This window comes from Pseudophryne corroboree, unplaced genomic scaffold, assembly GCF_028390025.1.
Source record: "Pseudophryne corroboree isolate aPseCor3 unplaced genomic scaffold, aPseCor3.hap2 scaffold_875, whole genome shotgun sequence".
Classification (NCBI taxonomy): domain Eukaryota; kingdom Metazoa; phylum Chordata; class Amphibia; order Anura; family Myobatrachidae; genus Pseudophryne; species Pseudophryne corroboree.
This window is the reverse complement of record NW_026970454.1, coordinates 118,587-138,973: the sequence shown is the minus strand read 5'-3', so window position 1 is coordinate 138,973 and position 20,387 is coordinate 118,587. Positions and strand designations below refer to the sequence as shown.

General features: G+C 43.6%; 10 non-coding genes and 1 pseudogene across 10 annotated transcripts; all 11 read right to left on the bottom strand.

Moving 5' to 3' along the window:
* Window positions 1-2,159: 2,159 nt before the first annotated feature.
* LOC135043690 (U1 spliceosomal RNA) lies at window positions 2,160-2,301 on the bottom strand (annotated as a pseudogene).
* A 152-nt stretch (window positions 2,302-2,453) lies between these two features.
* LOC135043683 (U1 spliceosomal RNA) lies at window positions 2,454-2,616 on the bottom strand. Its single transcript, XR_010236505.1, has one exon. It is a non-coding gene; the product is annotated as a U1 spliceosomal RNA (small nuclear RNA).
* Window positions 2,617-2,768: 152 nt separating this feature from the next.
* On the bottom strand, window positions 2,769-2,932 carry LOC135043684 (U1 spliceosomal RNA). Its single transcript, XR_010236506.1, has one exon. It is a non-coding gene; the product is annotated as a U1 spliceosomal RNA (small nuclear RNA).
* Window positions 2,933-3,603: 671 nt separating this feature from the next.
* On the bottom strand, window positions 3,604-3,766 carry LOC135043686 (U1 spliceosomal RNA). Its single transcript, XR_010236508.1, has one exon. It is a non-coding gene; the product is annotated as a U1 spliceosomal RNA (small nuclear RNA).
* A 152-nt stretch (window positions 3,767-3,918) lies between these two features.
* LOC135043691 (U1 spliceosomal RNA) lies at window positions 3,919-4,082 on the bottom strand. Its single transcript, XR_010236512.1, has one exon. It is a non-coding gene; the product is annotated as a U1 spliceosomal RNA (small nuclear RNA).
* A 671-nt stretch (window positions 4,083-4,753) lies between these two features.
* Window positions 4,754-4,916, bottom strand: LOC135043689 (U1 spliceosomal RNA). The gene has a single exon (XR_010236511.1). It is a non-coding gene; the product is annotated as a U1 spliceosomal RNA (small nuclear RNA).
* Window positions 4,917-5,068: 152 nt separating this feature from the next.
* On the bottom strand, window positions 5,069-5,232 carry LOC135043685 (U1 spliceosomal RNA). The gene has a single exon (XR_010236507.1). It is a non-coding gene; the product is annotated as a U1 spliceosomal RNA (small nuclear RNA).
* Window positions 5,233-5,878: 646 nt separating this feature from the next.
* LOC135043688 (U1 spliceosomal RNA) lies at window positions 5,879-6,041 on the bottom strand. Its single transcript, XR_010236510.1, has one exon. It is a non-coding gene; the product is annotated as a U1 spliceosomal RNA (small nuclear RNA).
* A 152-nt stretch (window positions 6,042-6,193) lies between these two features.
* LOC135043681 (U1 spliceosomal RNA) lies at window positions 6,194-6,357 on the bottom strand. The gene has a single exon (XR_010236504.1). It is a non-coding gene; the product is annotated as a U1 spliceosomal RNA (small nuclear RNA).
* Window positions 6,358-7,028: 671 nt separating this feature from the next.
* LOC135043687 (U1 spliceosomal RNA) lies at window positions 7,029-7,191 on the bottom strand. The gene has a single exon (XR_010236509.1). It is a non-coding gene; the product is annotated as a U1 spliceosomal RNA (small nuclear RNA).
* A 152-nt stretch (window positions 7,192-7,343) lies between these two features.
* LOC135043680 (U1 spliceosomal RNA) lies at window positions 7,344-7,507 on the bottom strand. Its single transcript, XR_010236503.1, has one exon. It is a non-coding gene; the product is annotated as a U1 spliceosomal RNA (small nuclear RNA).
* Between the last annotated feature and the right edge of the window lie 12,880 nt (window positions 7,508-20,387).

The following is a 20,387-nucleotide window of genomic DNA, read 5'->3' as shown; positions in this document are numbered from 1 at the left end:
TACCTAATCCCTTCTAATATAAATAGATATGCTATTACCCCAAAAAAATATTATTTTTTATTAGATTCCGCCTGCAAAGTGTGGCGGATTGAAAATGACGAATTTACTGTTTAAAAGCACTGTTGTCGAATTTACAAACTTCAATTGAATATACTTTTGTTGAATTGCCGCATTTGTACCATTGCAGAAAAGTCGAATTTGTCAAATGTCGAATTTTAAAAAGTCGAAATTTGAAAGGATGCAAGAATAGGCCCCGCCCCCTTCTTCACATCAGCCGTCCCCTTCTACCCCTGTACCTTGCTCTCTCCTGTCTGTGCTCTCTCCCGTCTGTAGGACTAGGCCCCGTCCCCTTCTTACCCTCCAGTGACTGCTCTCTCCTGACAAGTGGACCAGGCCTGCCCCCTACACGCTGCTGGTGTCTTCATTGTTACTTGGTCTGGAGCTCCGTTGGGGAGAGAACTCACGTGAGCTCATTAAGAATGAGGAACTGGGATGTTTTAATTTTATTGTGAGTAGTGTACTGTGGTGATGTAGTATGTTGTATGGGGGGTATAGTGTAACTATGAAGTGCAGCATATGGGAGGGCTATAGCATAGTGATGTAGTGTGGCATATGGGGGGTGGTAGCGCATAGGCGTGCGTACAGGGGGTGCCTGGTGCGCACAGGCACTCCCTAATGTCCAGCACCGCTGCACGATACGCTTGCTGTGGCACAGTGATCGCTGAGTGTGTGATCGGTGGAGCCTAGCCTGTAGCTCATTTCCGTACCTCCCACCACCGCTGCGCCCGCCCCCCCTCTGCCTGCTGCTAATACTATGCTGAGTGCATTCGTCGGCGGCCTCACTGGGGGGACTGGTGTCACCTTGCAATGTGACGTGGTGATGTCCGCCTATGCTCTCCTCCCGCCCACCCGTGCTTTCCTCCCGCTGCGGTCTCTCAGTCCTAGTGTGCCGCGGCTGCCACACCACTGGCAGTGTTCCTCTAGGGGGGACTGGGAGCCGCCGGCAGACACATTCTGCTGAGACTTACTTGTCAGTGCGGGTTCCGGATGGCAGGCGGCGGGTGGGAGGGCAGACGGGGAGCAGGTGTCACAAGGAGTGTGTGGGTAACTAAATCACAATACTTCCGCTCAACGTGGCACTGCTGGTCCTTCATCTCCCATGTCTCTTCACCAGGTGGCGGGCGGCCCGGAAATTAAGTGATGTGTTGTGCAGCAGTCAGTGTGAAGTGACTGTGAGTAACACTGATGGTGCTGATGATGCTGCTGCAGAATCGGGAAGCAATTAATTCATAAATATAATGTACTCAGTGTATTATACATACATAAACATGTACATACGTGTATTTGTGTATACATGTATATACATGAGTGTGTGTGCATATATATATATATATACAGCCAGTTCCCAGGAACAAAAGTCCTCCCCCGCTTCCGCTAAGTCCACAGCATGATGCTGGGGCTCCACTGGTGGAGCCAGGTGCGGTGGGGGCCCGTCTCAAGTGCTTCAGCAATCAGTGGGCTTGCTCACAGGTGGATCCCTGGATTCTACAAGTAGTGTCTCAGGGATTCAAGCTGGAATTCGAGACGACTCCCCCTCGCCGTTTCCTAAAATCTGCCTTGCCAACATCTCCCTTGGACAGGGAGGCTGTGATAGAGGCAAATTCACAAGCTGTATTTGCAGCAGGTGATAGTCAAGGTACCCCTCCTTCAACAAGGAAGGGGTTACTATTCCACAATGTTTGTGGTACCGAAACCGGACGGTTCGGTGAGACCCATTTTAAATCTTTGAACACGTATATAAAACGGTTCAAGTTCAAGATGACCCTTAGTTCGCATTAAACACCCCCACCCTCCTTCGGTGTGGGGCTCATGTTGGCAATGCCCCAGCCCCTGAAGCATTCAAGCTGATTTCTTGCAGCAGCTGGGTACTGTAACAGCTCCAGAGCTGCTCTGTGAGGCAAGTAAAAGGGTGTTGGCCCTGCAGCACTACCTGTAGTTTGCATTGTGTGTTGGAAGGAACAAAGTAAGCAGACGGGAGAAGTCAGGATAGTGCGCAAGGGCATAGAAGGGAGCGGCTCAAGAAAAGAGAAGTGGAAACAGACAGCAAACTAGGCTGGAGAGAGACCTGAGACAAAGAGATCTGAATTATACGAGAGACGGCCAGGGGAAACACAAATTATGCAGTCAAGTTTCCCACATTTGGGGAAATCACAGGGGCAGCACACCCAGAGTGCAATGGGTGAGCCTTGCCCTGGGAGAAGCACCTACATGATCATAGTATCTCACCTGGCAGGTAAGTAGGAGTTGGGCTAGAGCTGGGGAGGGTCGCTGCTCGGGTACCCCCCTGTCAAGTGAAGGAGATCCAACTGAGGCAGCACAAGGGAACTCTCGAAAGAGGAACAAGGCTAGAGGAAGATCTGAGACAAAGAAATCTGATTTTTACCAGAGTTGACCAGAAGAAAGCACAAACACAGTCCCCCACTACCACAAATAATGCAGTCAAGTTTCCCACATTTGGGGAAATCACAGGGGCAGCACACCCAGAGTGCAATGGGTGAGCCTTGCCCTGGGAGAAGCACCTTCCTGATCATAGTTTCTCACCTGGCAGGTAAGTAGGAGTTGAGCTAGAGCTGGGGAGGGTCGCTGCTCGGGCACCCCCCTGTCAAGTGAAGGAGATCCAACTGAGGCAGCACAAGGGAACTCTCGAAAGAAGAACAAGGCTAGAGGAAGATCTGAGACAAAGAAATCTGACTTTTACCAGAGCTGACCAGAGGAAAGCACAAACACAGTCCCCCTCTACCACAAATAATGCAGTCGAGTTTCCCACATTTGGGGAAATCACAGGGGTCATCATACCCAGAATGCAATGAATGAACCTCACCCTGGGAGAACAATCTTCATGACCATGATATCTCCTATGCAAAATAAGTATGATTTGGGATAGGGCTGGGGAGGGCCGCTGCTCAGGCACACCTCTGTCAAGTAAAGGCGATTCAACTGAGGCAGCACAAGGGAACTCTCATCTGGGGACAACAACTGCTGGGAGAACACATATTTTCAGATGAACATGGGAGGGCAGAAGGCTGCCTAATACTGAAGCACCCCCAAACAACAAACCAAATGCAACAACTAGTACAAGCATTCCTGGGGGAAGGCCTGCAGCAGATGGATTTGCATATGGTGATGTCATCCAAGCAGTGGGTCAAAATTGGCTTCAACCCTCGTCTGCATATGAAAAGAAAAAAGGGATGTGCAGGACATGGCGTCCTTTTGTGGCGCTTGGATGACCCTTAATTCTCATTAAACATCTCCACCCTCCTTCGGTGTGGGGCTCATGTTGGCTATTCCCCAGCCCCTGAAGCATTCAAGATGATTTCTTGCAGCAGCTGGGCACTGTAACAGCTCCAGAGCTGTTCTGTAAAGCATGTAAAAGGGTGTGGGCCCTGCAGCACTACCTGTAGTATGCATTGTGCTTTGGAAGGCACAAAGTAAGCAGACGGGAGAGGTCAGGATAGTGCGCAAGGGCATAGAAGGGAGCGGCTCAAGAAAAGAGAAGTGGAAACAGACAGCAAACTAGGCTGGAGAAAGACCTGGGACAAAGAGATCTGAATTATACGAGAGCCGACCAGAGGAAACACAAATTATGCAGTCAAGTTTCCCACATTTGGGGAAATCGCAGGAGCAGCACACCCAGAGTGCAATGGGTGAGCCTTGCCCTGGGAGAAGCACCTTCCTGATCATAGTATCTCACCTGGCAGGTAAGTAGGAGTTGGGCTAGAGCTGGGGAGGGTCGCTGCTCGGGCACCCCCCTGTCAAGTGAAGGAGATCCAACTGAGGCAGCACAAGGGAACTCTCGAAAGAAGAACAAGGCTAGAGGAAGATCTGAGACAAAGAAATCTGACTTTTACCAGAGCTGAGCAGAGGAAAGCACAAACACAGTCCCCCACTACCACAAATAATGCAGTCGAGTTTCCCACATTTGGGGAAATCACAGGGGTCAGCATACCCAGAATGCAATGAATGAACCTCACCCTGGGAGAACAATCTTCATGACCATGGTATCTCCTATGCAAAATAAGTATGATTTGGGATAGGGCTGGGGAGGGCCGCTGCTCAGGCACATCTCTGTCAAGTAAAGGAGATTCAACTGAGGCAGCACAAGGGAACTCTCATCTGGGGACAACAACTGCAGGGAGAACACATATTTTCAGATGAACATGGGAGGGCAGAAGGCTGCATAATACTGAAGCACCCCCAAACAACAAACCAAATGCAACAACTAGTGCAAGCATTCCTGGGGGAAGGCCTGCAGCAGATTGATTTGCATATGGTAATGCCATCCAAGCAGTGGGTCAAAGTTGGCTTCAACCCTCGTCTGCATATGAAAAGAGAAAAGGGGCGTGCAGGGCATGGCGGCCTTTTGCGGCGCTTGGGTGACCCTTAGTTCACATTAAACATCTCCACCCTCCTTCGGTGTGGGGCTCATGTTGGCAATGCCCCAGCCCCTGAAGCATTCAAGCTGATTTCTTGCAGCAGCTGGGTACTGTAACAGCTCCAGAGCTGCTCTGTGAGGCAAGTAAAAGGGTGTGGGCCCTGCAGCACTACCTGTAGTTTGCATTGTGTGTTGGAAGGCACAAAGTAAGCAGACGGGAGAAGTCAGGATAGTGCGCAAGGGCATAGAAGGGAGCGGCTCAAGAAAAGAGAAGTGGAAACAGACAGCAAACTAGGCTGGAGAGAGACCTGAGACAAAGAGATCTGAATTATACGAGAGACGACCAGGGGAAACACAAATTATGCAGTCAAGTTTCCCACATTTGGGGAAATCACAGGGGCAGCACACCCAGAGTGCAATGGGTGAGCCTTGCCCTGGGAGAAGCACCTACATGATCATAGTTTCTCACCTGGCAGGTAAGTAGGAGTTGGGCTAGAGCTGGGGAGGGTCGCTGCTCGGGTACCCCCCTGTCAAGTGAAGGAGATCCAACTGAGGCAGCACAAGGGAACTCTCGAAAGAGGAACAAGGCTAGAGGAAGATCTGAGACAAAGAAATCTGATTTTTACCAGAGTTGACCAGAAGAAAGCACAAACACAGTCCCCCACTACCACAAATAATGCAGTCGAGTTTCCCACATTTGGGGAAATCACAGGGGTCAGCATACCTAGAATGCAATGAATGAACCTCACCCTGGGAGAACAATCTTCATGACCATGGTATCTCCTATGCAAAATAAGTATGATTTGGGATAGGGCTGGGGAGGGCCGCTGCTCAGGCACATCTCTGTCAAGTAAAGGAGATTCAACTGAGGCAGCACAAGGGAACTCTCATCTGGGGACAACAACTGCAGGGAGAACACATATTTTCAGATGAACATGGGAGGGCAGAAGGCTGCCTAATACTGAAGCACCCCCAAACAACAAACCAAATGCAACAACTAGTGCAAGCATTCCTGGGGGAAGGCCTGCAGCAGATGGATTTGCATATGGTGATGTCATCCAAGCAGTGGGTCAAAGTTGGCTTCAACCCTCGTCTGCATATGAAAAGAAAAAAGGGATGTGCAGGGCATGGTGTCCTTTTGTGGCGCTTGGATGACCCCTCCTTCGGTGTGGGGCTCATGTTGGCTATGCCCCAGCCCCTGAAGCATTCAAGATGATTTCTTGCAGCAGCTGGGCACTGTAACAGCTCCAGAGTTGCTCTGTAAAGCATGTAAAAGGGTGTGGGCCCTGCAGCACTACCTGTAGTATGCATTGTGCGTTGGAAGGCACAAAGTAAGCAGACGGGAGAGGTCAGGATAGTGCGCAACTGCATAGAAGGGAGCGGCTCAAGAAAAGAGAAGTGGAAACAGACAGCAAACTAGGCTGGAGAAAGACCTGAGACAAAGAGATCTGAATTATATGAAAGCCGACCAGAGGAAACACAAATTATGCAGTCAAGTGTCCCACATTTGGGGAAATCGCAGGAGCAGCACACCCAGAGTGCAATGGGTGAGCCTTGCCCTGGGAGAAGCACCTTCCTGATCATAGTATCTCACCTGGCAGGTAAATAGGAGTTGGGCTAGAGCTGGGGAGGGTCGCTGCTCGTGCACCCCCCTGTCAAGTGAAGGAGATCCAACTGAGGCAGCACAAGGGAACTCTCGAAAGAAGAACAAGGTTAGAGGAAGATCTGAGACAAAGAAATCTGACTTTTACCAGAGCTGACCAGAGGAAAGCACAAACACAGTCCCCCACTACCACAAATAATGCAGTCGAGTTTCCCACATTTGGGGAAATCACAGGGGTCAGCATACCCAGAATGCAATGAATGAACCTCACCCTGGGAGAACAATCTTCATGACCATGGTATCTCCTATGCAAAAAAAGTATGATTTGAGATAGGGCTGGGGAGGGCCGCTGCTCAGGCACATCTCTGTCAAGTAAAGGAGATTCAACTGAGGCAGCACAAGGGAACTCTCATCTGGCGACAACAACTGCAGGGAGAACACATATTTTCAGATGAACATGGGAGGGCAGAAGGCTGCCTAATACTGAAGCACCCCCAAACAACAAACCAAATGCAACAACTAGTGCAAGCATTCCTGGGGGAAGGCCTGCAGCAGATTGATTTGCATATGGTAATGCCATCCAAGCAGTGGGTCAAAGTTGGCTTCAACCCTCGTCTGCATATGAAAAGAGAAAAGGGGCGTGCAGGGCATGGCGGCCTTTTGCGGCGCTTGGATGACCCCTAGTTCGCATTAAACACCTCCACCCTCCTTCGGTGTGGGGCTCATGTTGGCTATGCCCCAGCCCCTGAAGCATTCAAGCTGATTTCTTGCAGCAGCTGGGCACTGTAACAGCCCCAGAGCTGCTCTGTAAGGCAAGTAAAAGGGTGTGGGCCCTGCAGTACTACCTGTAGTTTGCATTGTGCATTGGAAAGCACAAAGTAAGCAGACGGGAGAAGTCAGGATAGTGCGCAAGGGCATAGAAGGGAGCGGCTCAAGAAAAGAGAAGTGGAAACAGACAGCAAACTAGGCTGGAGAGAGACCTGAGACAAAGAGATCTGAATTATACGAGAGCCGACCAGGGGAAACACAAATTATGCAGTCAAGTTTCCCACATTTGGGGAAATCGCAGGAGCAGCACACCCAGAGTGCAATGGGTGAGCCTTGCCCTGGGAGAAGCACCTTCATGATCATAGTATCTCACCTGGCAGGTAAGTAGGAGTTGGGCTAGAGCTGGGGAGGGTTGCTGCTCGGGTACCCCCCTGTCAAGTGAAGGAGATCCAACTGAGGCAGCGCAAGGGAACTCTAGAAAAAAGAACAAGGCTAGAGGAAGATCTGAGACAAAGAAATCTGACTTTTACCAGAGCTGACCAGAGGAAAGCACAAACACAGTCCCCCACTACCACAAATAATGCAGTCGAGTTTCCCACATTTGGGGAAATCATAGGGGTCAGCATACCCAGAATGCAATGAATGAACCTCACCCTGGGAGAACAATCTTCATGACCATGGTATCTCCTATGCAAAATAAGTATGATTTGGGATAGAGCTGGGGAGGGCCGCTGCTCAGGCACATCTCTGTCAAGTAAAGGAGATTCAACTGAGGCAGCACAAGGGAACTCTCATCTGGGGACAACAACTGCAGGGAGAACACATATTTTCAGATGAACATGGGAGGGCAGAAGGCTGCCTAATACTGAAGCACCCCCAAACAACAAACCAAATGCAACAACTAGTGCAAGCATTCCTGGGGGAAGGCCTGCAGCAGATGGATTTGCATATGGTGATGTCATCCAAGCAGTGGGTCAAAGTTGGCTTCAACCCTCGTCTGCATATGAAAAGAGAAAAGGGGTGTGCAGGGCATGGCGGCCTTTTGCGGCGCTTGGATGACCCCTAGTTCGCATTAAACACCTCCACCCTCCTTCGGTGTGGGGCTCATGTTGGCTATGCCCCAGCCGCTTAAGCATTCAAGCTGATTTCTTGCAGCAGCTGGGCACTGTAACAGCTCCAGAGCTGCTCTGTAAGGCAAGTAAAAGGGTCTCTGTGGTGCAATCAGTTAGTATGTACGGCTATTAACCAAAAGGTTGGTGGTTCAATCCCACCCAGGGACCTAATTGACCTTGTTATCAGATTTTGGTGATCTTTAAGTAGACAAGTCAAATTTCATACCCCCTGTTATGGTGTAGGGTACCTGGCCTTCTCTGATGTAATCAGAGTTAGATTTGATTCAGTGATTTTATAAAAACATCTAGGAAGCACAATTTAGCAGTGGGTTGCAGAGAAAAAGAAATATGCTGGCAAAAAAATCAAATTGCGTGATTAAACAGCTCTTCATTTTCTGGCTTTATTTTTGTGCTAACAAATTTGTTCTCTGAAAAGTGTCCACAAAGCCAAGTCTCTGATTAACACCTTTGTAGGGATGGTTTTTCACCTATTACTAAATTAAACTTGCTTCATTGGAAAGGCAGCAAGATGCATCCTCATTTCAATGTCTACTGAAATAATACAGGTTGACACCAGGAAACATTGACGCCACTGCATCCTTGCTGCTTTCTCATGTGGAAGTCTGTTTAATGTGAAAACAAGGTGATATCTAATTAGCACACAGGTAAGAAATTACGAAAATCTTTATTTAAGGGTGAAGATGTTTCTCACAAAATTGTTGCCCCAATGCATCATTGAAATTCAAGCTGGAAAGATGATTTTAATATATCACTTGTACATTTTGTATTGCTCTTCTGGTGACAATGTCGTTTTTTTTGTCAATTACCATTTTAATAATAGGGTAAAGAAAATTAAGTGGATTTTTGAAAGAAAACTATACTGTCAATATACTATTAAAACAAATTAAAATGGTAAAAGTTATTGTACTTTAAGTAAAAATAAAAGAGCAAAAATATCAATCCCAGTTTTGATTACTTAAATTAACAAAAAAAAAATGCATATAGCAAAGGATAGTTTTAATCTGCCTACCTCTGGGTTATGGGTCCAGCATGCTTCCATTGCAGTACTCTGCTGCACATGTAAGTGCAAGAGATCCTGAAGCACTCACTCATCATGGGAAAGTACCAATGTGTTTATTCATTGGTTGATGGAAGAAACATCTTACAAAAACTCTCCAGATTATTGATTTTTTAATGTTTTTCTAGGAAACGTTCTAGATGTATGCTTATTAGCCTTTGTCAGTATGTACTGTTTGCAAAGTGTCTCTGTGGCGCAATCGGTTAGTGTGTTCGGCTATTAACCAAAAGGTTGGTGGTTCAATCCCACCCAGCGACGTAATTGACCTTGTGATCAGATTTTGGTGATATTTAAGTAGACAAGTCAAAATTTCAAACCCACTCTTATTGTGTAGGGTACCTGGCCTTCTCTGATGTAATCAGAGTTAGATTTGATTCAGTGATTTTATAAAAAACAGCTAGGAAGCACAATTTAGCAGTGGGTTGCAGAGAAAAAAAATATGCTGGCAGAAAAATCCAATTGAGTGATTAAACAGCTCTTCATTTTCTGGCTTTATTTTTATGCTAACAAATTTGTTCTCTGAAAAGTGTCCACAAAGCCAAGTCTCTGATTAACACCTTTGTAAGGATGGTTTTTCACCTATTACTAAATTAAACTTGCTTCATTGGAAAGGCAGCAAGATGCATCCTCATTTCAATGTCTACTGAAATAATACAAGTTGACACCAGGAAACATTAACGCCACTGCATCCTTGCTGCTTTCTCATGTGGAAGTCTGTTTAATGTGAAAACAAGGTGATATCTAATTAGCACACAGGTAAGGAATTAAGAAAATCTTTATTTAAGGGTGAAGATGTTTCTCACAAAATTGTTGACCCAATGCATCATTGAAATTCAAGCTGGAAAGATGAATTTAATATATCACTTGTACATTTTGTATTGCTCTTCTGGTGACAATGTAGTTTGTTTTTGTCAATTACCATTTTAATAATAGGGTAAAGAAAATGAAGTGGATTTTTGAAAGAAAACAATACTGTCAATATACTATTAAAACAAATTAAAATGGTAAAAGTTATTGTACTTTAAGTAAAAATAAAAGAGACAAAATATCAATCCCAGTTTTGGATTACTTTAATTAACAAAAAAAAATGCATATAGCAGAGGATAGTTTCAATCTGCCTACCTCTGGGTTATGGGCCCAGCATGCTTCCATTGCAGTACTCTGCTGCACATGTAAGTGCAAGAGATCCTGAAGCACTCACTCATCATGGGAAAGTACCAATGTGTTTCTTCGTTGGTTGATGGAAGAAACATCTTACAAAAACTCTCCAGTTTATTGACTTTTTAAAGTTTTGCTAGGAAACGTTTTAGATGTATGCTTATTAGCCTTTGTCAGTATGGGCTTTTGCAAAGTGTCTCTGTGGCGCAATCAGTTAGTATGTACGGCTATTAACCAAAAGGTTGGTGGTTCAATCCCACCCAGGGACCTAATTGACCTTGTTATCAGATTTTGGTGATCTTTAAGTAGACAAGTCAAAATTTCAAACCCCCTGTTATGGTGTAGGGTACTTGGCCTTCTCTGATGTAATCAGAGTTAGATTTGATTCAGTGATTTTATAAAAACAGCTAGGAAGCACAATTTAGCAGTGGGTTGCAGAGAAAAAAAATATGCTGGCAGAAAAATCCAATTGAGTGATTAAACAGCTCTTTATTTTCTGGCTTTATTTTTATGCTAACAAATTTGTTCTCTGAAAAGTGTCCAAAAAGCCAAGTCTCTGATTAACACCTTTGTAAGGATGGTTTTTCACCTATTACTAAATTAAACTTGCTTCATTGGAAAGGCAGCAAGATGCATCCTCATTTCAATGTCTACTGAAATAATACAGGTTGACACCAGGAAACATTAACGCCACTGCATCCTTGCTGCTTTCTCATGTGGAAGTCTGTTTAATATGAAAACAAGGTGATATCTAATTAGCACACAGGTAAGGAATTAAGAAAATCTTTATTTAAGGGTGAAGATGTTTCTCACAAAATCGTTGCCCCAATGCATCATTGAAATTCAAGCTGGAAAGATGATTTTAATATATCACTTGTACATTTTGTATTGCTCTTCTGGTGACAATGTAGTTTGTTTTTGTCAATTACCATTTTAATAATAGGGTAAAGAAAATGAAGTGGATTTTTGAAAGAAAACAATACTGTCAATATACTATTAAAACAAATTAAAATGGTAAAAGTTATTGTACTTTAAGTAAAAATAAAAGAGCCAAAATATCAATCCCAGTTTTGGATTACTTTAATTAACAAAAAAAAAATGCATATAGCAGAGGATAGTTTCAATCTGCCTACCTCTGGGTTATGGGCCCAGCATGCTTCCATTGCAGTACTCTGCTGCACATGTAAGTGCAAGAGATCCTGAAGCACTCACTCATCATGGGAAAGTACCAATGTGTTTCTTCGTTGGTTGATGGAAGAAACATTTTACAAAAACTCTCCAGATTATTGACTTTTTAAAGTTTTTCTAGGAAACGTTTTAGATGAATGCTTATTAGCCTTTGTCAGTATGAACTTTTGCAAAGTGTCTCTGTGGCGCAATCAGTTAGTATGTATGGCTATTAACCAAAAGGTTGGTGGTTCAATCCCACCCAGGGACCTAATTGACCTTGTTATCAGATTTTGGTGATCTTTAAGAAGACAAGTCAAATTTCATACCCCCTGTTATGGTGTAGGGTACCTGGCCTTCTCTGATGTAATCAGAGTTAGATTTGATTCAGTGATTTTATAAAAACATCTAGGAAGCACAATTTAGCAGTGGGTTGCAGAGAAAAAGAAATATGCTGGCAAAAAAATCAAATTGCGTGATTAAACAGCTCTTCATTTTCTGGCTTTATTTTTATGCTAACAAATTTGTTCTCTGAAAAGTGTCCACAAAGCCAAGTCTCTGATTAACACCTTTGTAGGGATGGTTTTTCACCTATTACTAAATTAAACTTGCTTCATTGGAAAGGCAGCAAGATGCATCCTCATTTCAATGTCTACTGAAATAATACAGGTTGACACCAGGAAACATTAACGCCACTGCATCCTTGCTGCTTTCTCATGTGGAAGTCTGTTTAATGTGAAAACAAGGTGATATCTAATTAGCACACAGGTAAGGAATTAAGAAAATCTTTATTTAAGGGTGAAGATGTTTCTCACAAAATCGTTGACCCAATGCATCATTGAAATTCAAGCTGGAAAGATGATTTTAATATATCACTTGTACATTTTGTATTGCTCTTCTGGTGACAATGTAGTTTGTTTTTGTCAATTACCATTTTAATAATAGGGTAAAGAAAATGAAGTGGATTTTTGAAAGAAAACAATTCTGTCAATATACTATTAAAACAAATTAAAATGGTAAAAGTTATTGTACTTTAAGTAAAAATAAAAGAGACAAAATATCAATCCCAGTTTTGGATTACTTTAATTAACAAAAAAAAAATGCATATAGCAGAGGATAGTTTCAATCTGCCTACCTCTGGGTTATGGGCCCAGCATGCTTCCATTGCAGTACTCTGCTGCACATGTAAGTTCAAGAGATCCTGAAGCACTCACTCATCATGGGAAAGTACCAATGTGTTTATTCATTGGTTGATAGAAGAAACATCTTACAAAAACTCTCCAGATTATTGATTTTTTAATGTTTTTCTAGGAAACGTTCTAGATGTATGCTTATTAGCCTTTGTCAGTATGTACTGTTTGCAAAGTGTCTCTGTGGCGCAATCGGTTAGTGTGTTCGGCTATTAACCAAAAGGTTGGTGGTTCAATCCCACCCAGGGACGTAATTGACCTTGTGATCAGATTTTGGTGATATTTAAGTAGACAAGTCAAAATTTCAAACCCCCTCTTATTGTGTAGGGTACCTGGCCTTCTCTGATGTAATCAGAGTTAGATTTGATTCAGTGATTTTATAAAAAACAGCTAGGAAGCACAATTTAGCAGTGGGTTGCAGAGAAAAAAAATATGCTGGCAGAAAAATCCAATTGAGTGATTAAACAGCTCTTCATTTTCTGGCTTTATTTTTATGCTAACAAATTTGTTCTCTGAAAAGTGTCCACAAAGCCAAGTCTCTGATTAACACCTTTGTAAGGATGGTTTTTCACCTATTACTAAATTAAACTTGCTTCATTGGAAAGGCAGCAAGATGCATCCTCATTTCAATGTCTACTGAAATAATACAAGTTGACACCAGGAAACATTAACGCCACTGCATCCTTGCTGCTTTCTCATGTGGAAGTCTGTTTAATGTGAAAACAAGGTGATATCTAATTAGCACACAGGTAAGGAATTAAGAAAATCTTTATTTAAGGGTGAAGATGTTTCTCACAAAATTGTTGACCCAATGCATCATTGAAATTCAAGCTGGAAAGATGAATTTAATATATCACTTGTACATTTTGTATTGCTCTTCTGGTGACAATGTAGTTTGTTTTTGTCAATTACCATTTTAATAATAGGGTAAAGAAAATGAAGTGGATTTTTGAAAGAAAACAATACTGTCAATATACTATTAAAACAAATTAAAATGGTAAAAGTTATTGTACTTTAAGTAAAAATAAAAGAGACAAAATATCAATCCCAGTTTTGGATTACTTTAATTAACAAAAAAAAATGCATATAGCAGAGGATAGTTTCAATCTGCCTACCTCTGGGTTATGGGCCCAGCATGCTTCCATTGCAGTACTCTGCTGCACATGTAAGTTCAAGAGATCCTGAAGCACTCACTCATCATGGGAAAGTACCAATGTGTTTCTTCGTTGGTTGATGGAAGAAACATCTTACAAAAACTCTCCAGATTATTGACTTTTTAAAGTTTTTCTCGGAAACGTTTTAGATGAATGCTTATTAGCCTTTGTCAGTATGAACTTTTGCAAAGTGTCTCTGTGGCGCAATCAGTTAGTATGTACGGCTATTAACCAAAAGGTTGGTGGTTCAATCCCACCCAGGGACCTAATTGACCTTGTTATCAGATTTTGGTGATCTTTAAGTTGACAAGTCAAAATTTCAAACCCCCTGTTATGGTGTAGGGTACCTGGCCTTCTCTGATGTAATCAGAGTTAGATTTGATTCAGTGATTTTATAAAAACAGCTAGGAAGCACAATTTAGCAGTGGGTTGCAGAGAAAAAAAATATGCTGGCAGAAAAATCCAATTGAGAGATTAAACAGCTCTTTATTTTCTGGCTTTATTTTTATGCTAACAAATTTGTTCTCTGAAAAGTGTCCACAAAGCCAAGTCTCTGATTAACACCTTTGTAAGGATGGTTTTTCACCTATTACTAAATTAAACTTGCTTCATTGGAAAGGCAGCAAGATGCATCCTCATTTCAATGTCTACTGAAATAATACAGGTTGACACCAGGAAACATTAACGCCACTGCATCCTTGCTGCTTTCTCATGTGGAAGTCTGTTTAATGTGAAAACAAGGTGATATCTAATTAGCACACAGGTAAGGAATTAAGAAAATCTTTATTTAAGGGTGAAGATGTTTCTCACAAAATCGTTGCCCCAATGCATCATTGAAATTCAAGCTGGAAAGATGATTTTAATATATCACTTGTACATTTTGTATTGCTCTTCTGGTGACAATGTAGTTTGTTTTTGTCAATTACCATTTTAATAATAGGGTAAAGAAAATTAAGTGGATTTTTGAAAGAAAACAATACTGTCAATATACTATTAAAACAAATTAAAATGGTAAAAGTTATTGTACTTTAAGTAAAAATAAAAGAGACAAAATATCAATCCCAGTTTTGGATTACTTTAATTAACAAACAAAAAAATGCATATAGCAGAGGATAGTTTCAATCTGCCTACCTCTGGGTTATGGGCCCAGCATGCTTCCATTGCTGTACTCTGCTGCACATGTAAGTGCAAGATATCCTGAAGAACTCACTCATCATGGGAAAGTACCAATGTGTTTCTTCGTTGGTTGATAGAAGAAACATCTTACAAAAATTCTCCAGATTATTGATTTTTTTAAGTTTTTCTAGGAAACGTTTTAGATGAATGCTTATTAGCATTTGTCAGTATGTACTTTTGCAAAGTGTCTCTGTGGCGCAATCAGTTAGTGTGTACGGCTATTAACCAAAAGGTTGGTGGTTCAATCCCACCCAGGGACGTAATTGACCTTGTTATCAGTTTTTGGTGATCTTTAAGTAGACAAGTCAAATTTCATACCCCCTGTTATGGTGTAGGGTACCTGGCCTTCTCTGATGTAATCAGAGTTAGATTTGATTCAGTGATTTTATAAAAACATCTAGGAAGCACAATTTAGCAGTGGGTTGCAGAGAAAAAGAAATATGCTGGCAAAAAAATCAAATTGCGTGATTAAACAGCTCTTCATTTTCTGGCTTTATTTTTATGCTAACAAATTTGTTCTCTGAAAAGTGTCCACAAAGCCAAGTCTCTGATTAACACCTTTGTAGGGATGGTTTTTCACCTATTACTAAATTAAACTTGCTTCATTGGAAAGGCAGCAAGATGTATCCTTATTTCAATGTCTACTGAAATAATACAGGTTGACACCAGGAAACATTAACGCCACTGCATCCTTGCTGCTTTCTCATGTGGAAGTCTGTTTAATGTGAAAACAAGGTGATATCTAATTAGCACACAGGTAAGGAATTAAGAAAATCTTTATTTAAGGGTGAAGATGTTTCTCACAAAATTGTTGACCCAATGCATCATTGAAATTCAAGCTGGAAAGATGATTTTAATATATCACTTGTACATTTTGTATTGCTCTTCTGGTGACAATGTAGTTTGTTTTTGTCAATTACCATTTTAATAATAGGGTAAAGAAAATGAAGTGGATTTTTGAAAGAAAACAATACTGTCAATATACTATTAAAACAAATTAAAATGGTAAAAGTTATTGTACTTTAAGTAAAAATAAAAGAGACAAAATATCAATCCCAGTTTTGGATTACTTTAATTAACAAAAAAAAAATGCATACAGCAGAGGATAGTTTCAATCTGCCTACCTCTGGGTTATGGGCCCAGCATGCTTCCATTGCAGTACTCTGCTGCACATGTAAGTTCAAGAGATCCTGAATCACTCACTCATCATGGGAAAGTACCAATGTGTTTCTTCGTTGGTTGATGGAAGAAACATCTTACAAAAACTCTCCAGATTATTGACTTTTTAAAGTTTTTCTAGGAAACGTTTTAGATGAATGCTTATTAGCCTTTGTCAGTATGGACTTTTGCAAAGTGTCTCTGTGGCGCAATCAGTTAGTATGTACGGCTATTAACCAAAAGGTTGGTGGTTCAATCCCACCCAGGGACCTAATTGACCTTGTTATCAGATTTTGGTGATCTTTAAGTAGACAAGTCAAAATTTCAAACCCCCTGTTATGGTGTAGGGGTACCTGGCCTTCTCTGATGTAATCAGAGTTAGATTTGATTCAGTGATTTTATAAAAACATCTAGGAAGCACAATTTAGCAGTGGGTTGCAGAGAAAAAGAAATATGCTGGCAAAAAAATCAAATTGCGCGATTAAACAGCTCTTCATTTTCTGGCTTTATTTTTATGCTAACAAATTTGTTCTCTGAAAAGTGTCCACAAAGCCAAGTCTCTGATTAACACCTTTGTCACGCGTAGCCACAGGCACCACAATAGGTTGGTTCATATGAAAAGATGAGACCACTTTTGGTAGGAATTGAGGACGGGTCTGCAATTCCGCTCTATCCACATGGAATACCAAATATGGGCTTTTATGTGACAAAGCCGCTAATTCCGACACTCGCCTAGCCGAAGCCAAGGCTAATAACATGACCACCTTCCATGTGAGATATTTTAACTCCACTGTTTTAAGTGGTTCAAACCAGTGTAATTTTAGAAAACTTAACACCACGTTAAGGTCCTAAGGTGCCACCGGAGGCACAAAAGGAGGCTGAATATGCAGCACTCCTTTTACAAAAGTCTGAACTTCTGGAAGAGAAGCCAATTCTTTTTGAAAGAAAATGGATAAGGCCGAAATCTGGACCTTAATAGAGCCTAATTTTAGGCCCAAATTCACTCCAGTTTGTAGGAAGTGAAGGAAACGGCCCAGATGGAATTCTTCCGTAGGAGCATTCCTGGCCTCACACCAAGAAACATAATTTCGCCATATACGGTGTAATGTTTTAACGTTACATCCTTCCTAGCCTTTATCAGCGTAGGGATGACCTCAACCGGAATGCTAGGATCCGGCATTCAACCGCCATGCCGTCAAACGCAGCCGCGGTAAGTCTTGGAACAGACAGGGCCCCTGATGCAACAGGTCCTGTCTTAGAGGGAGAGGCCACAGATCTTCTGTGAGCATTTCCTGCAGATCCGGATACCAGGTCCTCCGTGGCCAATCTGGAACAATGAGGATTGTTCTCACTCCTCTTTGTCTTATTATCCTCAACACCTTGGGTATGAGAGGAAGAGGAGGAAATACATAGACCGACCGGAACACCCACGGTGTCACTAGGGCGTCTACAGCTACTGCCTGAGGGTCTCTTGACCTTGCGCAATACCTCTGTAGCTTTTTGTTGAGCCGGGACGGCATCATGTCTATCTGTGGCAGTTCCCACCGACTTGTAATCTGTGCAAAGACTTCCTGATGAAGTCCCCACTCTCCCGGATGTAGGTCGTGTCTGCTGAGGATGTCTGCTTCCCAGTTGTCCACTCCCGGAATGAACACTGCTGACAGTGCGCTTGCGTGATTCTCCACCCAGCGAAGAATTCTGGTGGCTTGTGCCATCGCCACTCTGCTTCTTGTGCCGCCTTGGCGGTTTACATGAGCCACTGCGGTGACGTTGTCTGACTGGATCAGAACCGGTTGGTCGCAAAGTAAGGTCTCCGCTTGACGTAGGGCATTGTATATGGCCCTTAGTTCCAGGATGTTGATGTGAAGACAAGTCTCTTGACTTGACCAAAGACCTTGGAAATTTCTTCCCTGTGTGACTGCTCCCCAACCTTGGAGGCTTGCGTCTGTGGTCACCAGGATCCAGCCCTGAATGCTGAATCTGCGTCCCTCGAGAAGGTGAGCACTCTGCAGCCACCACAAGAGTGATACCCTGACCCTGGGGGACAGGGTGATCAACCAGTGCATCTGTAAATGTGACCCGGACCACTTGTCCAGTAGGTCCCATTGGAAAGTCCTCGCATGGAACCTGCCGATTGGAATGGCCTCGTATGATGACACCATCTTTCCCAGGACTCGAGTGCAGTGATGCACTGACACCTGTTTTGGTTTCAATAGGTTCCTGACAAGAGTCATGAGTTCCTGGGCCTTTTCTATCAGGAGATAAACCCTCTTCTGGTCTGTGTCCAGAATCATGCCCAAGAAAGACAGACGAGTAGTAGGAATCAACTGCGACTTCGGGATATTGAGAATCCAGCCGTGTTGCTGTAACACTTTCAGTGAAAGTGATACGCTGTTCAGCAACTGCTCTCTTGATCTCGCTTTTATGAGATCGCCCAAGTACGGGATAATTGTGACACCTTGCTTGCACAGGAGCACCATCATTTCCGCCATTACCTTGGTGAAAATTCTCAGGGCCATGGAGAGACCAAACAGCAACGTCTGAAATTGGCAATGACAGTCCTGTACCGCAAATCTGAGTTACGCCTGATGAGGTGGATAAATGGGGACATGAAGGTATGCATCCTGTACACAAATGCGGACAACAGGTGTCAAGCCGTGTGTTGCCTTTGTCAAGCTGTAATAAGTAGGGATAAGGACGTTAACCACCTCGGAACATCCTCCCTTATATGTCACCTGCAGCGCATTCATCATAAGTCAGTGACAAGTTCAAAAACTTTGGATGACAGCGGAAGCAGTCCACTAACCACTAAATCCCTTCCTCTTGTAACCAAGCTCCTGCAAACCACACCACCAACTCCCTCAGTGTCAATTTCCTCCTTAGACAGGAGAGCCAATAGTCCTGCAGGCCATGTCACTGGCAACTCTGACGAGTCCTCTCCTGCCTGGGATTCCTCCGATGCATCCTTGAGTGTAACGCCTACTGCTGCTGGCGCTGCTGTTGTTGCTGCTGGGAGTCGATCGTCATCCCAGAGGGGAAGTCGGAAGACCACTTGTACTTCTTCCAGTAAGCAATTGACTGTCCAACAGTCCTTTGCGAGGAAGATGAAATATCACAGCAGTCATCCTGCTGCAAAGCGGATAACTCAGGTCTGGGTGGTGAGAAACGTGGTTCCGGTATCCATCGTTAATTTAGAGGCAACTAGAGACTTGATTGAGGTACTGTGTCCCCGGTACCAAATACCCTCTAGGTTCCATTTCTCTAGGCAGGCGATACCGAAAATGTACACAGACCTCAGAAAAAGAGTCACCAGTGTCCTAAAAAATGCAGTTGTACCCAATGTCCACTTGTCTGTGGTTAAGTGGAGCAGGGCAGACTCAGGACTATATGACTGTGACAGCCCACTGGGTAGATGTATTGCCTCCCGCAGCAAGAACAGCAGCGGCGGCACCAGTAGCAGCATCTCGCAATTGCCAACTCGTTCCTAGGCAGGCTACGCTTTGTATCACCGCTTTCCATAAGAGGCACACAGCTGACAACCTCTTACGGAAACTGAGGAACATCATCGCAGAATGGCTTACCCCAATTGAACTCTCCTGGGGATTTGTGACATCGGACAACGCCACCAATATTGTGCGTGCATTACATCTGGGCAAATTCCAGCACGTCCCATGTTTTGCACATACATTGAACTTGGTGGTGCAGAATTATTTAAAAAACGACAGGGGCGTGCAAGAGATGCTGTCGGTGGCCCGAAGAATTGCGGGCCACTTTCTGCCTTCAGCCACCGCATGCCGAAGACTGGAGCACCACCAAACATTCCTGAACCTGCCCTGCCATCATCTGAAGCAAGAGGTGGTAACGAGGTGGAATTCAACCCTCTATATGCTTCAGAGGATGGAGGAGCAGCAAAAGGCCATTCAAGCCTATACATCTGCCCACGATATAGGCAAAGGAGGGGGAATGCACCTGACTCAAGCGCAGTGGAGAATGATTTCAACGTTGTGCAAGGTTCTGCAACCCTTTGAACTTTCCACACGTGAAGTCAGTTCAGACACTGCCAGCCTGAGTCAGGTTATTCCCCTCATCAGGCTTTTGCAGAAGAAGCTGGAGACATTGAAGGAGGAGCTAAAACAGAGCGATTCAACTAGGCATGTGGGACTTGTGGATGGAGCCCTTAATTTGCTTAACCAGGATTCAATCTGTTGAAATCAGAGCACTACATTTTGGCCGCCGTGCTCGATCCTAGATTTAAAACCTACATTGTATCTCTCTTTCCGGCAGACACAAGTCTGCAGAGGTTCAAAGACCTGCTGGTGAGAAAATTGTCAAGTCAAGCGGAACGTGACCCGTCAACAGCTCCTCCTTCACATTCTACCGCAACTGGGGGT